Genomic DNA, 17,946 nt, shown 5'->3' on the forward strand with positions numbered 1-17,946 from the left:
CTGAAGTACCCAGGCCAGACACGTACGTACCCCCCAGGCTAGACAATGAGGTACCCAGGCTAAACACTGGGGTACCCAGGCTAGACACTCAGGTACCCCGGCTAGACACTCAGGTACCCAGGCTAGACACTCACATACCCAGGCTAGCCACTCAGGTACCCAGGCTAGACACTGAGGTACCCAGGCTAGACACTGAGGTACCCAGGCTAGACACTGAGGTACCCAGGCTAGACACTCAGGTACCCAGGCTAGACACTGGGTTACCCAGGCTAGACACTCAGGTACCCAGGCTATGGATTTGCATGCCAGAACAGAACTCTGAATTTGCCTTTTTTACAAGACAGCCACCACTGCAGTTCACACGATCACAGCGATTTGGTGCATCTCAGTGTGTGGCCGCATGATGCAGCACTCTACCAATTACCCTGAATCTAGCAGCACATGTTCCCTGAGTGTTAGCAGGGTAATAGCCAAACAACATGCAGGCTGCCAGTACTGTATACTAACAACCCCCATTATACTACTGACCAGAGAAAACAGAGTCATGTTGGAAGATACAGCAGTAGTTCACAAGTTACTGCTATCAAAAAGACAAACATTTGAAACATGATATGTATTTGTACTATATTTACAGTACTGACTACTGTATTTACAATGCGGGGAGGGGGGGGGGTCTGCTTTAAATGTGTCAGGCAGAGATCTGAAATATTGCTAGATTGGCCCATTATTGTAGCCTTATAACACAGACCCACTTGCGGTCTGTGCACACATGAGATGAGCCCTGTATGAGTCAACTGAAGTAAATACTGTACCACCGACTCTATAATGACTCTAATGTACAGTACAAGAGCCCCAGACTGCTATTCTGTTGCAATATTTTGTTTGTGGTTATTTCTGTCTCCCCCAGTGTCTTCAGAATGTATTCACACCCCTTGACTTTTTCAACATTTTGTTGTTACAGCCTGCATTTAAAATGATTTACATTTACATTTTGACAAATGAATTAAAAATGAAAAGCTGAAATGTCTTGCGTCAATAAGCATTCATCTCCTTTGTTATGGCAAGCCTAAATAAGTTCAGGAGTAAAAATGTGCTTAAAAAGTCACTTAAGTTGCATGGCCTGTTTGCAATAATAGTGTTTAACATGATTTTTGAATGACTACCTAATCTCTGTACCCCACACATACAACACATACAAAAATCTGTAAGGTGCCTCTGTCGAACAGTGAATTTCAAACACAGCTTCGTTGAGGGATTTCACCATGAGGTAAGGGTGACTTTAAAACAGTTACAGAGGTTACTGGCTGTGATAGGAGAAAACTGAGGATGGATCAACAACATTGTAATTACTCCACAATACTAACTTATATGACAGAGTGAAAATAAGGAAGCCTGTACAGAATAACAAAATATTCCAAAACATGCATCCTGTTTGCAACAAGGCACTAAAGTAATACTGCAAAACATGCATCCTGTTTGCAACAAGGCACTAAAGTAATACTGCAAAACATGCATCCTGTTTGCAACAAGGCACTAAAGTAATACTTCAAAACATGCATCCTGTTTGCAACAAGGCACTAAAGTAATACTGCAAAACATGCATCCTGTTTGCAACAAGGCACTAAAGTAATACTGCAAAACATGCATCCTGTTTGCAACAAGGCACTAAAGTAATACTGCAAAACATGCATCCTGTTTGCAACAAGGCACTAAAGTAATACTGCAAAACATGCATCCTGTTTGCAACAAGGCACTAAAGTAATACTGCAAAACATGCATCCTGTTTGCAACAAGGCACTAAAGTAATACTGCAAAACATGCATCCTGTTTGCAACAAGGCACTAAAGTAATACTGCAAAACATGCATCCTGTTTGCAACAAGGCACTAAAGTAATACTGCAAAACATGCATCCTGTTTGCAACAAGGCACTAAAGTAATACTGCAAAACATGCATCCTGTTTGCAACAAGGCACTAAAGTAATACTGCAAAACATGCATCCTGTTTGCAACAAGGCACTAAAGTAATACTGCAAAACATGCATCCTGTTTGCAACAAGGCACTAAAGTAATACTGCAAAACTTGTGGCAAAGCACCTTTCTGACCTGAATACAAAGTGTTATGTTTGGGGCAAATCCAACACAACACATTACTGAGAACCACTCTCCATATTTTCAAGCATAGTGGTAGTGGCATCGTGTTAAGGGAATGCTTGTAATCGTTAAGGACTGGGGAGTTTTTCAGGATAAAAAGAAACGGAATGGAGCTAAGCACAGGCACCAACCTTTTCTGAGTTAAGATCACCTTAACAGTCAAAAAGCAAGCCACATTTTTTAAAACATGACTAAAATGTAACATTAACCTAATATAACAGTTTTGTAGGAATATGGTTTGTGCAGTAAGCCTAATACTTTATCAGAGTATATTGGCTATATGCCTGAACTGGACAACATTTGTTATGCAGGTGAATGAGGACCCAAAAGCGACTTGGCGAAAACAGAGTTTTTAATCCAGTAAAGATACTTTACAAAACAAAAGGCATAATACTACTCGTAAAGACGAGAACAGACTGGAGACTTGATCAAGAACTGCAGGTTGCCTCGGGAAGGCACTTGAACCTAGCAGACTCAGACACCTGCTCACCACGCAGCATCTGAGGGAAACACGACACGACAGGGCAATACATAGACACAGCACGGTGAATTATAGACAAGGATCCGACAGGGCAGGAACGGAAAACAAGGAGAGAAATAGGGACTCTAATCAGGGAAAAGGATCGGGAACAGGTGTGGGAAGACTAAATGATTGATTAGGGGAATAGGAACAGCTGGGAGCAGGAACGGAACGATAGAGAGAAGAGAGAGCGAGAGAGTGAGAGAGGGAGGGGGAGAGAGAGGGATAGAAAGAGGGAAAGAACCTAATAAGACCAGCAGAGGGAAACGAATAGAAGGGGAAGCACAGGGACAAGACATGATAATCAATGACAAAACATGACAACATTCTTCTTCTCAGACCATTATTATATTTAAAACTGGTGCTTTGATTTTTTTTTAAATCAGTTTGTGTAGCACTTGTGAGGCAGAGCTGGGCATACAGTGGGGCAAAAAAGTATTTAGTCAGCCACCAATTGTGCAAGTTCTCCCACTTAAAAAGATGAGAGAGGCCTGTAATTTTCATAATTCATCATAGGTACACTTCAACTATAACAGACTAAATTAGAAAAATTGTAGGATTTTTAATGAATTTATTTGCAAATTATGGTGGAAAATAAGTATTTGGTCAATAACAAAAGTTGATCTCAATACTTTGTTATATACCCTTTGTTGGCAATAACAGAGGTCAAACGTTTTCTGTAATTCTTCACAATGTTTTCACACACTGTTGCTGGTATTTTGGCCCATTCCTCCACGCAGATCTCCTCTAGATCAGTGATGTTTTGGGGCTGTTGCTGGGCAACACGGACTTTCAACTCCCTTCAAAGATTTTCTATGGGGTTGAGATCTGGAGACTGGCTAGGCCACTCCAGGACCTTGAAATGCTTCTTACGAAGCCACTCCTTCGTTGCCCGGGCGGTGTGTTTGGGATCATTGTCATGCTGAAATACCCAGCCACGTTTCATTTTCAATGCCCTTGCTGATGGTAGGCTTTGTAACTTCGGTCCCAGCTTTCTGCAGGTCATTCACTAGGTCCCCCCGTGTGGTTCTGGGATTTTTGCTCACCGTTCTTGTGATCATTTCATTTTGACCCCACGGGGTGAGATCTTGCGTGGAGCCCCAGATCGAGGGAGATTATCAGTGGTCTTGTATACATTTACATTACATTTAATTGTATGTCTTCCATTTCCTAATTATTGCTCCCACAGTTGATTTCTTCAAACCAAGCTGCTTACCTATTGCAGATTCAGTCTTCCCAGCCTGGTACAGGTCTACAATTTTGTTTATGGTGTCCTTTGACAGCTCTTTGGTCTTGGCCATAGTGGAGTTTAGAGTGTGACTGTTTGAGGTTGTGGACAGGTGTCTTTTATACTGATAACAAGTTCAAACAGGTGCCATTAATACAGGTAACGAGTGGAGGACAGAGGAGCCTCTCGAGAAGAAGTTACAGGTCTGTGAGAGCCAGAAATCTTGCTTGTTTGTAGGTGTCCAAATACTTATTTTCCACCATAATTTTCAAATAAATTCATTAAAAATCCTACAATGTGATTTTCTGGAAAAAAATATATAATTTTGTCTGTCATAGTTGAAGTGTACCTATGATAAAAAAAATTATAGGCCTCATCTTTTTAATTGGGAGAACTTGCACAATTGGTGGTTGACTAAATACTTTTTTGCCCCACTGTATGTTGAAATCATTTGCTTTTTTATTTTACTGAACTGATGGTACCTGCATCTGATGGTCATGGTGCTTTTATGACAGCTGGGAACTCTGAACGAGATCAAGTCATGATGTCAGTGATGTTCAGGTAGAGAAAGTAGGCGCTCTAGAAAGATGCCCATGTTTCCGACTTGACTGAGATGGATGACCCTTCAAATTATTTTTCAGAGTTTCCAGTTGTCATGAACGCACTGAAGTCGGAGATTTCCAAGTCCCCAGTTGTTTTGAACACGGCATTAGTCTCAGCGGAGGTAGGGAGAGAGCAGCAGAGGGTCTGCCCATCACGGTCCCTGCTCTCTCCTTCCTTTCCTCTGGTGAGACTGACCAGAGAGAGGGGTTCATGTTGTTCTCCTATGACCAGAGAAAGTTAAATATTCCTAGATATTAAAATAGACACAACGAGCTGCTAATAATAATACAATTAACTGATACACTTGGCTACTCATTCATTGCACCCCCAGCGTGAGTGTAACTAGGGTGAAGCGCGTTTTATGTTTTGTAATAAATAGTGTTGAATAAAAACAGTGTTGGCAGTGCTGAATAAATACTTAGACATCAACTGACTCTTAAAAACAGAATCACTCGGCTGTATTCTTTGACAGTCTCTCTGGTCGGTAATGTTTTTTAAAGTTATGAAATCTCAAGTAGACCAGCATCAAATTTTGATGTAGCTGGGGTTGTGGACGCTGTAGGCATGGTGATTTGAGCTATCCAATTGGCCAGTGCAGTAGGCGTACTCGATTTAGCCTCAGACCTCCCGGTCTGCCGGGTAGGCGTACTGGATTTAGCCACAGACCTCCCGGTCTGCCGGGTAGGCGTACTGGATTTAGCCACAGACCTCCCGGTAGGCCGGGTAGGCATACTGGATTTAGCCACAGACCTCCCGGTAGGCCGGGTAGGCGTACTGGATTTAGCCACAGACCTCCCGGTCTGCCGGGTAGGTTTGTCTTTTCAGACAAATATAATGGTTCAAAATGGGAACACTGTTCGCCACACACACAAAAGGAGCGCAAGCCTTTATGCCTTTATCGTTGGCTTTTCAACATATTTGGTGATCGACTAGGAATGCCCTGTGGTCGACTGGTCGGTGATCATTGTCCTCGAGAAAAACTTGCTTCAGTCTGCTTTCCACCAGACACTGGGAGATGAATTCACCTTTCAACAGGACAATATCCTAAAACACAAGGCCAAATCTACACTGGAGTTGCTTACCAAGAAGACAGTGAATGTTCCTGAGTGGCAGAGTTAGTTTTAATTTAAATCTACTTGAACATCTATGACAAGACCTGAAAATGGTTGCCTTGCAATGATCAACAATCAATTTGACAGAGCTTGTAGAATTTCTAAAAGAATAATGGGCAAATGTTGCACAATCTAGGTGTTGAAAGCTCTTAGAGACTTACCCACAAAGAGTCACAGCTGTAATCACTGCCAAAGTTGCTTCTACAAAGTATTGACTCAGCGGTGTGAATACTTATGTAAATTAGATATTTCATTATCAATACATTTGCAAAAATGTCAAAAAATATGTTTTCCCTGTGTCATTATGGGGTATTAAAAAGATTAAAGATTAAAAATTCAGGCTGTAAGACAACAAAATGTGGAATAAGTCAAGAGGTATGAATACTTTCTGAAGGCACTTCATGTCCTCACATGGTTCCTCACATGGTTCCTCACATGGTTCCTCACATGGTTCCTCACATGGTTCCAGGAAACCCCCCCTGTACTTGATGTGTGTAAATCATGTTTAGCAGTACAATAGTCCCCTGCCCACGAAGGAGCAGGCAGGTTGTGAACTACTGTAAATCCTCCTCACCCTCTGCTTGGGAGCCAATCCAGACCTGACAGTTCTTAGCATAGTCCTATAGGTTCCTAGGCATCTAGTTTGGACAAACAGGAAGCAGCCTCATGTGAGAAAGAGGCTCTAATATGAGTGGTATAAACTCTGGACAGAGATAGAGGGTCTGGAACCTTTCTGTACTTCACTGCAGCCATGAATTCTTGACAGGAAAGTAGAGTAAGGGAAGTTACTGTATCAGTGCAGACAACTGTAATAATTAATGTGTTCCTTTTTTCCCTCGACCCTCAGAGATTTGAACTACAACGACCTTGCCATGTTTCCCACGGCCATCAGAGCCCTCCCTAACCTCAAAGAGCTGTGAGTGAAACTCATTACACTCCAGTGCTGCCACTTATAGAACAAATCACATTTTCAGTTATCTTAATTCTGAAATATTTGTCCCCAAGGAGTTTCCATAGCAACAACATCAGATCTGTCCCAGAGGAAGCCTTCGTGGGAAACCCGTCCCTCGACACAATGTAGGTGCTCTTGCGTCAACGTCCTGATGTAAAGTTGATCGTGAATAAGTAATCAATCATTATGATCGATTCACAATGATTCGATGAGTGAGGTCATTTTGATCCCGCGGACAATCGCGCTCTATTTCCTCTCTAACAGATACTTCTACAACAATCCCATCCAGCTTGTAGGCAAATCAGCTTTCCAGCATTTACCAGCGCTACGGATGCTGTAAGTCTCCATTATCCCTCTTCATTCTGTCCTACCTCATTTGAGAAGAAGTAGATGAAAATTGAAGAAAGCTAAGCAGGTGTAATTTTCACATTTTTGTCCGTCTTTTTTGTTATTGTATAGATCACTCAACGGAGCCACAGATATCACAGAGTTTCCAGACCTCACTGGCACAAACCGTTTGGAAACCCTGTAAGTCTCAGTCCTCAAAAGTCCCTAAATACACCCCAGCTCTCATGAATCAGATTCAGCACATTAGCTAGGTTTCCATCCAATTGCAGACAGATTTTCATGTGAATATTCCAGAATCCACATAAAATAAAAAATGTGCAGTTTCCACCAAATGGACTTGTTGCGGATAAAAACCAGTGCGTTATGAAGTAATGCACACTTAATGCACTTTTTTCACTTCTGGATTTTGGCAATGAGGCCCTTGCCTACTTCCACAAGGTCAGATGCACTTGTGGATACCATTTTTGTCTTTGCGTGCAGTTTGAAGGAACTTGTTAACTAGCATGTTAGCAGATACCAATAGACTCCATTAATTGTGCTAATGCTAGTTAGCATTGGCTTACAAAACTACCTCTAACTTATTTCATACTGGACACAGTGACATAAAAATGGTATCCATGAGTTCATCTGACTCTGGGGAAGCAGACAAGGGGCCTCCTTGTCAAAATCACAAAGTATCCCTTTTAGTTTTAATGTACCAAAAAAAAGAAAAAAAGTTAAATGTATTTCCATTTCTCACAAAAACTTTTGCGTTAAATAGCAAATGTGCCAACTCTGGTCTTGGCACGTGTGCTAACAGCTCGCAGATACAGTGCGGGTTGGCTAGTCTACATGAATAAATTATTATGGATAAATTGCAGTCAAGCTTCGATCATCATGTCACCAGAATAAGACCCCCGAAAACAAAAACTGAAAATAGTAAAACAATAAATAAAAAATAAAAAATGATAAGACCATCAATAGTTATTGGAAAGGAGCGTCAAGCTCATCACTGTGCAAGTTCATCCTAACTTATTTAATCTTTAGCCTAATAAACTGCATGGTTTCCCGAGTTGTAGTGGGAGGACCACACATCATATTATTGCCTGACTCCAAATTTACTTTGATGTGATGGCTATTATATACAAATTTGCGCATAAAGTCGTGTCCACCGCCATTTCCCGCATAATTCATTTTACAGACATAAAAAGATCTCACCATGTCGAAAGAAGAAATGATCTGTAGAGATTTATAAAATTACACCAAAATGTCCTGTTTACATCACAGCTCTTGTGATATAAAAAAATGTCAATATGACTTTACTCGCATAAAAACTGTGGATGTAAACGTGGTTTGAGTCTGTCCTTTCTGTGACCAAATTCTCTGTCTATTCAGAGCTGTCACAGGTACACACATCTCATCACTACCAGGTACCCTCTGTGACCAGTTACCCAACCTGATACAGCTGTAAGTCCCTATGCTGATTGACCAAATATCTCTTGATACTATAATATCTCTTGGTACTATAATATCTCTTGGTACTATAATATCTCTTGGTTCAGTATCTTAGAAATTAGATGTTGTGTTATCCTAAACAGAATTTTAAATAAACAATAATTAACACTGTACCTGCAGGGATCTCTCCCATAACCGGATCCAGCATCTTCCCAGCTTCAGTGGCTGCAGAAAGATCCAGAAAATGTGAGTGGTTTCGTTACCATTATTGTTAGTCCTCAACCCAGCCATAAATACAATCCAGGGGACATTTGTGATGTGTGTTGTTGTATTTAGTCACCTCCATCAAAACCATATCCACAAGGTTCCAGCAGACACTTTCCTAGAGCTGACTGAACTCAGAACCCTGTGAGTAACCTTTTAGATTCTTCAAAGTAGCCAGCCTTTGCTTTGATGACAGCTTTGTACATGTAACATTGTTGCTTCCGTCCCTCTCCTCGCCCCAACAAAAGCCACGGCCCTTGCAGAGCATGGGAAACAACTACGTCAAGGTCTCAGAGCGAGTGACGTCACCGATTGAAACGCTATTAGCGCACACCCTGCTAACTAGTGAGCCATTTCACACTGGTTACACACACTCTTGGCATTCTCTCAACCAGATTAATGAGGTAGTCACCTGCAATGCATTTCAATTAACAGTACTGCCTTGTTAAAAGTTAATGTGGAATTTCTTTACTTCTTAATGCGTTTAAGCCAGTCAGTTGAGTTGTGATAAGGTAGGGGTGATATACAAAAGATAGCCCTATATGGTAAAATACCAAGTCCATATTCTGTCAAGAACAGCTCAAATAAGCAAAGAGAAACAACCGTCCATCATTACTTTAAGACATGAAAGTCAGTGAATCCGGAAAATTTCAAGAAATGTTTAAGTTTCTTCAAGTGCAGTCGCAAACACCATCAAGCTCTATGATGGAACTGTCTCTCCTGAGGACCACCACAGGAAAGGAAGACCCAGAGTTACCTCTGCTGCAGAGGATAAGTTCAATAGAGTTAACTGCACCTCAGATTGCAGACCAAATAAATGCTTCAGAGTTCAAGTAACAGACACATCCCAACATCAACTGTTCAGAGGAGACTATCACTGCCATCCCTGTTGGTTTGCGCTTAGTAGCACTATCATTTGTTTTTCAACGGGACAATGACCCAAAACCCACCTCCAGGCTGTGTAAGGGCAATTTTACTAAGAAGGAGAGTGATGCATCAATCAATCACATTTATTCATAAAGCCCTTTTTACATCAGCCGATGTCACAAAGTACTGTACAGAAACCTAGCGTAAAACCCCAAACAGCAAGCAATGCAGATGTAGAAGTATGGATGACCTGGCCTCCACAATCACCCGACCTCAACTCAAATGAGATGGTTTGGGATGAGTTGGACCACAGAGTGAAGGAAAAGCAGCCAACAAGTGCTCAGCATATGTGGGAACTCCTTCAAGACTGTTGGAAAAGCATTCCAGGTGAAGCTGGTTGAGAGAATGCCAAGAGTGTGCAAGGCTGTCATCAAAGCAAAGGGTGGCTACTTTGAAGAATCTAAAATAGAAAATATATTTTGATTTGTTATTGTGAAGTGGAAACGTCTAGGAGCAACAATGACTCAGCCGAAGGGGTAGGCCACACAAGCTCAAAGAACGGGACTGCCGCGTGCTGAAGCATGTAAAAATCCTCTGTCCTCAGTTGCAATACTCACTACAAGTTCCAAACTGTATCTGGAAGTAGTGTCAGCACAATAACTGCTCGTTAATAGTTTCATGACATGGGTTTCCATGGCCGAGCAGTTGCACACAAGCCTAAGATCACCATGCGTAATGCCAAGCGTCAGCTGGAGTGGTGTTAAGCTCGCCGCCATTGGACTCTGGAGCAGTGGAAATGCGTTCTCTGGAGTGATGAATTACACTTCACCATCTGGCAGTCCAACGGATTAATCTGGGTTTGGCGCATGCTAAAACGCAACAGCATACAATTCTGACATTCTAGACAATTCTGTACTTCCAACTTTGTGGCAACAGTTTGGGGAAGGCCCTTTCCTGTTTCATCATCACAATGTCCCTGTGCACAAAGCGAGGTCCATACAGAAATGGTTTGTCGAGATCGGTGTGAAAGAACTTGACTGGCCTGCACAGAGCTCGGACCTCAACTCCATTGAACACCTTTGTGATGAATTGGAACGCCGATTGCTTGCCAAGTCTAATTGCCCTACATCAGTGCCCAACCTCACTAATGCTGGTGGCTGAATGGAACAAAGTCCCCGCAGCAATGTTCCAACATCTAGTGGAAAGCCTTCACAAAAGAGTGGAGGCAGTAGAGTGCAGCAAAGGGGGGACCAACGACGAGCAGATGTCCACATAATTTTGGTGATGTTTGATTGACCAAGATAGCTCCAACAGAGATGGTTGCCTTGCTTCGAGTCCTAAGGAAACTACGCAGTATTTTGTTTTTTAAAATATATTATTTCTTACATTGTTACCCCAGGAAATCTTAAGTCTTATTACATACAACCGGGAAGATCTATTGGCTATAATTGGCTATAAGTGCGACGTCAACTTACCAACAGGAATACGACCAGGAATACGACTTTCCTGAAGCAGATCCTCTGTTTGGACCACCACCCAGGACAATGGATCTAATCCCAGAAGCCAACCCAAAACAACAGTGCCGCAGAAGGGGCAGATGGAGCGGCCTCCTGGTCAGGTTCCATAGACCTGCACATCGCTCACCGCTTCCGAGTATAGTACTCGCCAATGTACAGACTCTTGACAACAAGGTAGATTAAATTCCAGCAAGGGTAGCCTTCCAGAGAGACATCAGAGATTATAACATCCTCTGTGTCACGGAAACATGGATGCCTCTGGATATGTTGTCGGGAATCAGTTAAGCCACCGGGCTTCTCCATGCATCGCGCTCACAGAGATACACACCACTCTGGGAACGTCGGTGGTGTATGCTTCAGGATTAATGACTCATGGTGTAATCATAACAACATACAGGAACGAAAGTCCTTCTGCTCACCCGACCTAGAATTCCTCACAATCAAATGCCGGCCATATTACCTCCCAAGAGAATAATAGTCAGTTATCGTCACAGCTGTGTACATTCACCCTCAAGCAGACACCACAATGACCCCCAAGGAACTTCACTGGACTCTATGTAAACTGGAAACCATATATCCTGATGCTTTATTTATGTTAGCTGGGGATTTTAACAAAGCAAATTAGAGAACAAGGCTACCTAAATTCTATCAGTAGATTGATTGTAGTACTCGTGGGGATAATACACTTGATCACTGCTGCTCTGACTTCCGTCGATGCATATAAAGACCTCTCCCGCCCTCCCTTCGGCAAATCCGACCACGATGAAATCTTGCTCCTACCGTCTTGTATGCAGAAACTCAAACAGGATGTACCAATGACTAGAACCATTAATCGCTGGTCTGAACAATCAGAATCTACGCTTCAAGATTTTTTTGATCACGCGGACTTGGATATGTTCTGGTCAGCCTCAGAGAACAACATCGATCTATATGCTGACTAGGTGAGTGTGTTTATAAGGAAGTGCATTGGAGATGTTGTACCCACTGTGACTCTTAAAACCTACCCTAACCAGAAACCGTGAATGGATGGCGGCATTCGCGCGAACCACCGCATTTAACCATGGAAAGAGGTCTGGGAATACTGCTGAATATAAACAGTGCAGTTATTCCCTCCGCAAGGCAATCAAACAAGCAAAATGCCGGTTCAGGGACAAAGTGGAGTCGCAATTCAACGGCTCAGACACAAGACAAATGTGGCAGGATCTACAGGAAACCACGTACTACAAAAATAAAACCAGCCATGTCACGGACACCGAAGTCCCGCTTCCAGACAAACTAAACACCTTCTTTGCCTGTTTTGAGGACAATACAGTGCCACTGTCACGCCCCGCTAACAAGGACTGCGCCCCCCCCTCCCCGTGGCCGATGTGAGTAAAACATTTAAACGTTTTAAAGCTTGCAAGGCTGCTGGCCCAGACGGCATCCCTTGCTGCGTCCTTAGAGCATGCACAGACCAGCTGGCTGGTGTGTTTACAGACATATTTAATCACTCTCTATCCCAGTCTGCTGTCCCCACATGCTTCAAGATGGCCACCATTGTTCCTGTACCAAAGAAGACAAAGATAACTTAACTAAATGACTACCGCCCCGTAGCACTCACTTCTGTCATTATGAAGTGCTTTGACTAGTCAAAGATCATATCACCTCCACCTTACCGGCCACCCTAGACCCACTTCAGTTTGCATACCGCCCCAACAGGTTCACAGACGATGCCATCGCCATCACACTGCCCTAGCCCATCTGGACAAGAGGAATACTTATGTAAGAATGCTGTTCATTGACTACAGCTCAGCATTCAACACCATAGTACCCTCCAAGCTCATCATCAAGCTGGAGGCCCTGGGTCTCAACCCCACCCTGTGTAATTGGGTCCTGGACTTTGACAGGCCACCCCCAGGTGGTGAAGGTAGGAAACAACATCTCCACTTCGCTGACCCTCACACCCCCAACTCAATCATTACGTTTTCAGATGACACAACAGTAGTGGGATTGATTAACAACAATGACGAGACAGCCTACAGGGAGGGGGTGAGGGCACTCGGAGTGTGGTGGCAGGAAAACAACCTCTCACTTAACTTCAACATAACAAAGGAGATGATTGTGTACTTCAGGAAACAGCAGAGGGAGCACCCTCCTATCCACAATGAAGGGACATTAGTGGAGAAGGTGGAAAGTTTTAAGTTCCTCGGCATACACATCACGGACAAACTGAAATGGTTCACCCACAAAGACAGTGTGGTGAAGAAGGCACAACAGCGCCTCTTCAACCTCAGGAGGCTGAAGAAATTTGGCTTGTCACTCAAAACCCTGACAAACGTTTACTGATGCACAATCGAGAGCATCCTGTCGGGCTGTATCACAATTTGTTAGGGCAACTGCACCGCCCTCAACCGCAAGGCTCTTCAGAGGGTGGTGCGGTCTGCACAACGCATCACCAGGGGCAAACTACCTGCCCTCCATGACACCTACAGCATCCGATGTCACAGAAAGGCCAAAAAGATGACCAAGGACAACAACCACCCGAGCCACTGCGGTTGCACACCGCTACCATCCAGAAGGCGAGGTCAGTACAGGTGCATCAAAGCTGGGACCGAGAGAATGAAAAACAGCTTCTATCTCAAGGTCACCAGACTGCTAAATATCAATCACTAACTCAGAGAGAGTGCTGCCTTTGAGACCCAATCACTGGCCACTTTTAATAAATGGATCACTAGTCATTTTAAGTAATGCCACTTTAAATGTTTACATATCTTACGTTACCCATATCATACAGTAAGTACATGTATATACTGTATTTTATACCATCTATTGCACCTTGCCTGTGCCGCTCGGCTATCGCTCATTCATATATTTATATGTGCATATTCTCATTCACCCCTTTAGATTTGTGTGTATTAGGTGGTTGATGAGGAATTGTTCAATTACTTGTTAGATATTACTGCACTGTCGGAACTAGAAGCACAAGCATTTCACTAAACTCACAATGACATCTGCTAACCATGTGTATGTGACCCCCAAAAATTGCTTTAATATAGTGTAGGATAAGTAATCCCTCTCACCCCCCCCCCCTTTAAGATTTAGATGCACTATTGTAAAGTGACTGTTCCACTCGATGTCATAAGGTGAATGCACCAATTTGTAAGTCGCTCTGGATAAGAGCGTCTGCTAAATGACTTAAATGTAAATGTAAATGACTTAAATGTGTATGTTCACCTGTCCAGGGACTGCAGATGTAAATTAACTGTCAGCTGAATCTGGTGAAACACATCACTTATTCTGAGATTTGTTTTGTTGTACATTGTCCCTGACCAATAAACGTAATAAATAAATACTACATATTTCCTATTCAGCTCAAGTGAAACAATCCTGAACCAAAGATTTCATATGTAGTACAAGTTATGATAGATTGACTCTCAAATCCAAATCCAAAATTTACTCAAATTAGCCTGGTTTGATGGTTTGCCATGTGAACAGCATCAACACTTATGATGTAGGACCATTATGAAAGACAGAATGAAATAATGTTTCCATTTTAATGTGAGATATTCATCTCACAATGTACAGCCCAAACAGAATGGCATTTGGTGTATACATGAGGAGGTATTGGAGGTCTTGGAAGGGTGTCATGATGTTATGTCAATGTTATCATCATGACTAAACCAGTTGGACATTACAAGCATCTCTGCCTAATCTGAATCCTAAAGAAACCCTGTGAGGTACCTGGCAATTTGTGAGGTACCTGGCAATTCCCCAAAGAATGTCATAACTTTTTCCCTATTACACATTTTTTGCAAGAACTACTCTAAAAGATGGGCATTGTTGTGTGTCTGTGTGTATTCCCTCTAAATGTAAATTATATTAAAGAACAAAATAACAGTCTTTAAAACACCCAGAACACTACACAGCTAATTCGAACAATCTTTGATTATGTGAATCCGCTGTGTAATGCTAGGGCAAAAACCAAAATGTGCACCCAGGGGGGCCCCAGGACAGAGTTTGATAAACTGTGACATAGACATGCAGACATACAATTGAAATAAAGTATCTTCTCTTTATCTGTGTTTCTTAATCCATTCCCTCAGTGACCTCAGCTCCAACCTGCTGTCCTCCGTCTCTATGGAAGGCTTTCAGGACCTCACACACCTCAGACTGGCTGGCAACACTGCCCTGAGACACACACTGCCTGTCCAGAGACTACCTAAACTCAGGTAGGGGACAGAGTTAACGATTAAACTGGGCCCCTTAAAAATGATTTAAACTCAAGGTGAGACAGTGTGTGAGTGAATGTAGTGCAGTAAGTGTTATGGGGTTGCGTGCAGCTGTCTTACCATAAGCTATGCATTGTTCTCAGGGTAGTGGTGATGCCCTACGCCTTCCAGTGCTGTGCCTTTGTACCCGGAGAAAACTCAAAGTCCCCCTACATCTGGGAAACGGAGAACATCAGTAAAGATCTCGTCACTGGAAAGGAAATACACATCATAGCCAACCGAGGAACATACCTTCAAAAACCATCCTTGAAATATGTTTTGTGTTTTGGTTGGTGTATTAAGTGAAAGTAATGATTACTTACCATTTGCTTATAGAGGAGGTTAGAGACCAGAATAACTTCCTGGTGGAGAGTGAGGTAGACGCCAGACCCCAGCACTCTGTCCACTGTTCCCCAGCCCAAGGTAGGTCTGTGATTGGTTCAATATTAAGCTGGAACAAAGCCTGCACACACTGTACCTCTATAGGACCGTAGTGGATTCCATGCCCATACACACTCTGTACCTTTATAGGACCGTAGTGGATTCCATGCCCATACACACTCTGTACCTCTATAGGACCGTAGTGGATTCCATGCCCATACACCCTCTGTACCTCTAGAGGACCGTAGTGGATTCCATGTCCATACACACTCTGTATCTCTATAGGACCGTAGTGGATTCCATGCCCATACATACTTCATACTTCATGGGGCGGCAGGGTAGCCTAGTGGTTAGAGCGTTGGACTAGTAACCGGAAGGTTGAAAGTTCAAACCCCCGAGCTGACAAGGTACAAATCTGTCGTTCTGCCCCTGAACAGACAGTTAACCCACTGTTCCTAGGCCGTCATTGTAAATAAGAATTTGTTCTTAACTGACTTGCCTAGTAAAATAAAGGTAAAAATTAAAAATAAAAATTTGACACTGTCACAAATCTAATACTGGGGTAGTTCATTGACAACTGTTTGTCCCCAGGTCCATTTCAGTCATGTCAGAGTTTATTTGGGAGCTGGCTGGTGAGAGGCGCTGTTTGGATTATCGTCATCCTCTCCTTGGTGTCCAACTGCCTGGTCCTGGTATCCATCGCCCTCTCCTCAAAGTCCCCGATCTCTCCTACCCAGCATCTACTGGGAGTCCTGGCCTGGGTCCACCTCCTCAATGGCGTCTCTAGCGCCGCCCTGGTTGTACTAGACGGCATTTCATTTGACCACTATACTGATTATGGTGCGTGGTGGGATGGTGGGCCTGGTTGCTGGATCTTTGACTTTTTGTCAGTCTTCTCCTCAGAGGCCAGTGTCTTCCTGTTGACGGCAGTTGTCTTATATCGTGGCTGTACTGTCCGTGGCTCACAGTGGTCCGAGACTGAGACCAGCAGGATTCCATTGGGGTGGGGGTGTGCTCAAGGTATCTCAGCTCTGTGTTGCTTCCTGGCTGGAGCCATTGCCGCCTTACCTCTCCTCACTATGGGTGAGTATGGAGTCTCCTCTCTCTGCATGGCCTCTCCCTATGGACACTCTTCCCGTTTGGGCTACAGCTACGCCACGGCCCTTGTACTGCTCAACTCCCTGCGTTACCTCCTGATGACAGCCATCTATACCAGACACTACTGTCACATGGACAGAGACACAGCAGAGAAAGAGGGAGTCACTGTCCAGGACTACTCTGTGACCAAACTTATGGCCTGCCTCCTCTTCACCAACTGCCTCCTCTCTTTCCCTGTGACACTTCCCTCCTTCTCCTCTCCAGCCCTAAGGTGGCTAAGGCCCTCCTGTTGTTCGTGGGGTCCCTGCCCTCCTGTCTGGACCCCTTGCTCTACATGCTTCTCAGCCCTCATTTCAGGGAAGATCTCAGCAGGCTTCTCTATTGGACAACACACAGGCTAAAGAAAGGGCAGCGCCACGCTAGTTTTTCCTCAGTGAACTCCAAAGACATGGAGAAAGTCATGTGACTCCATGCAAGCCCTTGTCTCTCACACTGTAAGTAGAAGAGAACGCCTAACTCCTTGCTGGTGCTAGTCCCCCTGCCCACTCCCATGTGGAGTACACCTCTCTCCAGACTCTAACCTAGGTGACAAGCAGTGTCACATCAGCACCAGTCTCAGAGGGACCCACACTGAAACAGTGATGGTTATAGTGACACTGTTGACAGGTTGGGGGATGGGTAAGTCTGTAACAGTGTTATTTTTAAGCAACTCTCAAGTACTTGAAATATCAGCACACACACAGTAACTGTCACCATACTTTGACAATTATATGACCTCTGGAATAGTTTAATGAATTATAATTGTTAATATTTTTGTTGCATCCCTTTTTTCTAAGTGTATATATATTTCTTAAGTATTTAGAAAGATTGGACCTACTAGTTGATCTATGGTTTGTGAATTATCAGTTGGCCAATAGAGGAAATGTAATATTGTCAAGTCGTTTACCAAAAATAATATAAAGCAAACACTAATGTAAGGACATGTTTGTTTATTGCTACAAGTTGAATGATATTACCAAATGTCACAGTAAGGTCAAATAAGTTTTAAATGTAGAGTGTTTGAAATGTGGAACGTATAAAGCAAATGATTTGGATCATGTTTGTTATTTATGGTCTGACTCCTATGTGCTTGATGGAACATATTCAACATCTGTTTTCACTCCAGTTGACAAGGTTCCCTTTTCGCCCAAACCCAACCAAATCTTACAAAGCAAATGAAGACA

At 43.2% G+C, this 17,946-nt stretch overlaps 1 pseudogene; it reads left to right on the forward strand.

Annotated features, from left to right (window-relative positions):
• The window catches only part of LOC124039974, a 32,938-nt pseudogene extending 15,002 nt beyond the window's left edge, over positions 1 to 17,936 (forward strand).
• The last annotated feature ends 10 nt before the right edge of the window (positions 17,937 to 17,946 follow it).

The sequence above is a fragment of the Oncorhynchus gorbuscha genome, linkage group LG01 (genome assembly GCF_021184085.1).
Source record: "Oncorhynchus gorbuscha isolate QuinsamMale2020 ecotype Even-year linkage group LG01, OgorEven_v1.0, whole genome shotgun sequence".
Classification (NCBI taxonomy): domain Eukaryota; kingdom Metazoa; phylum Chordata; class Actinopteri; order Salmoniformes; family Salmonidae; genus Oncorhynchus; species Oncorhynchus gorbuscha.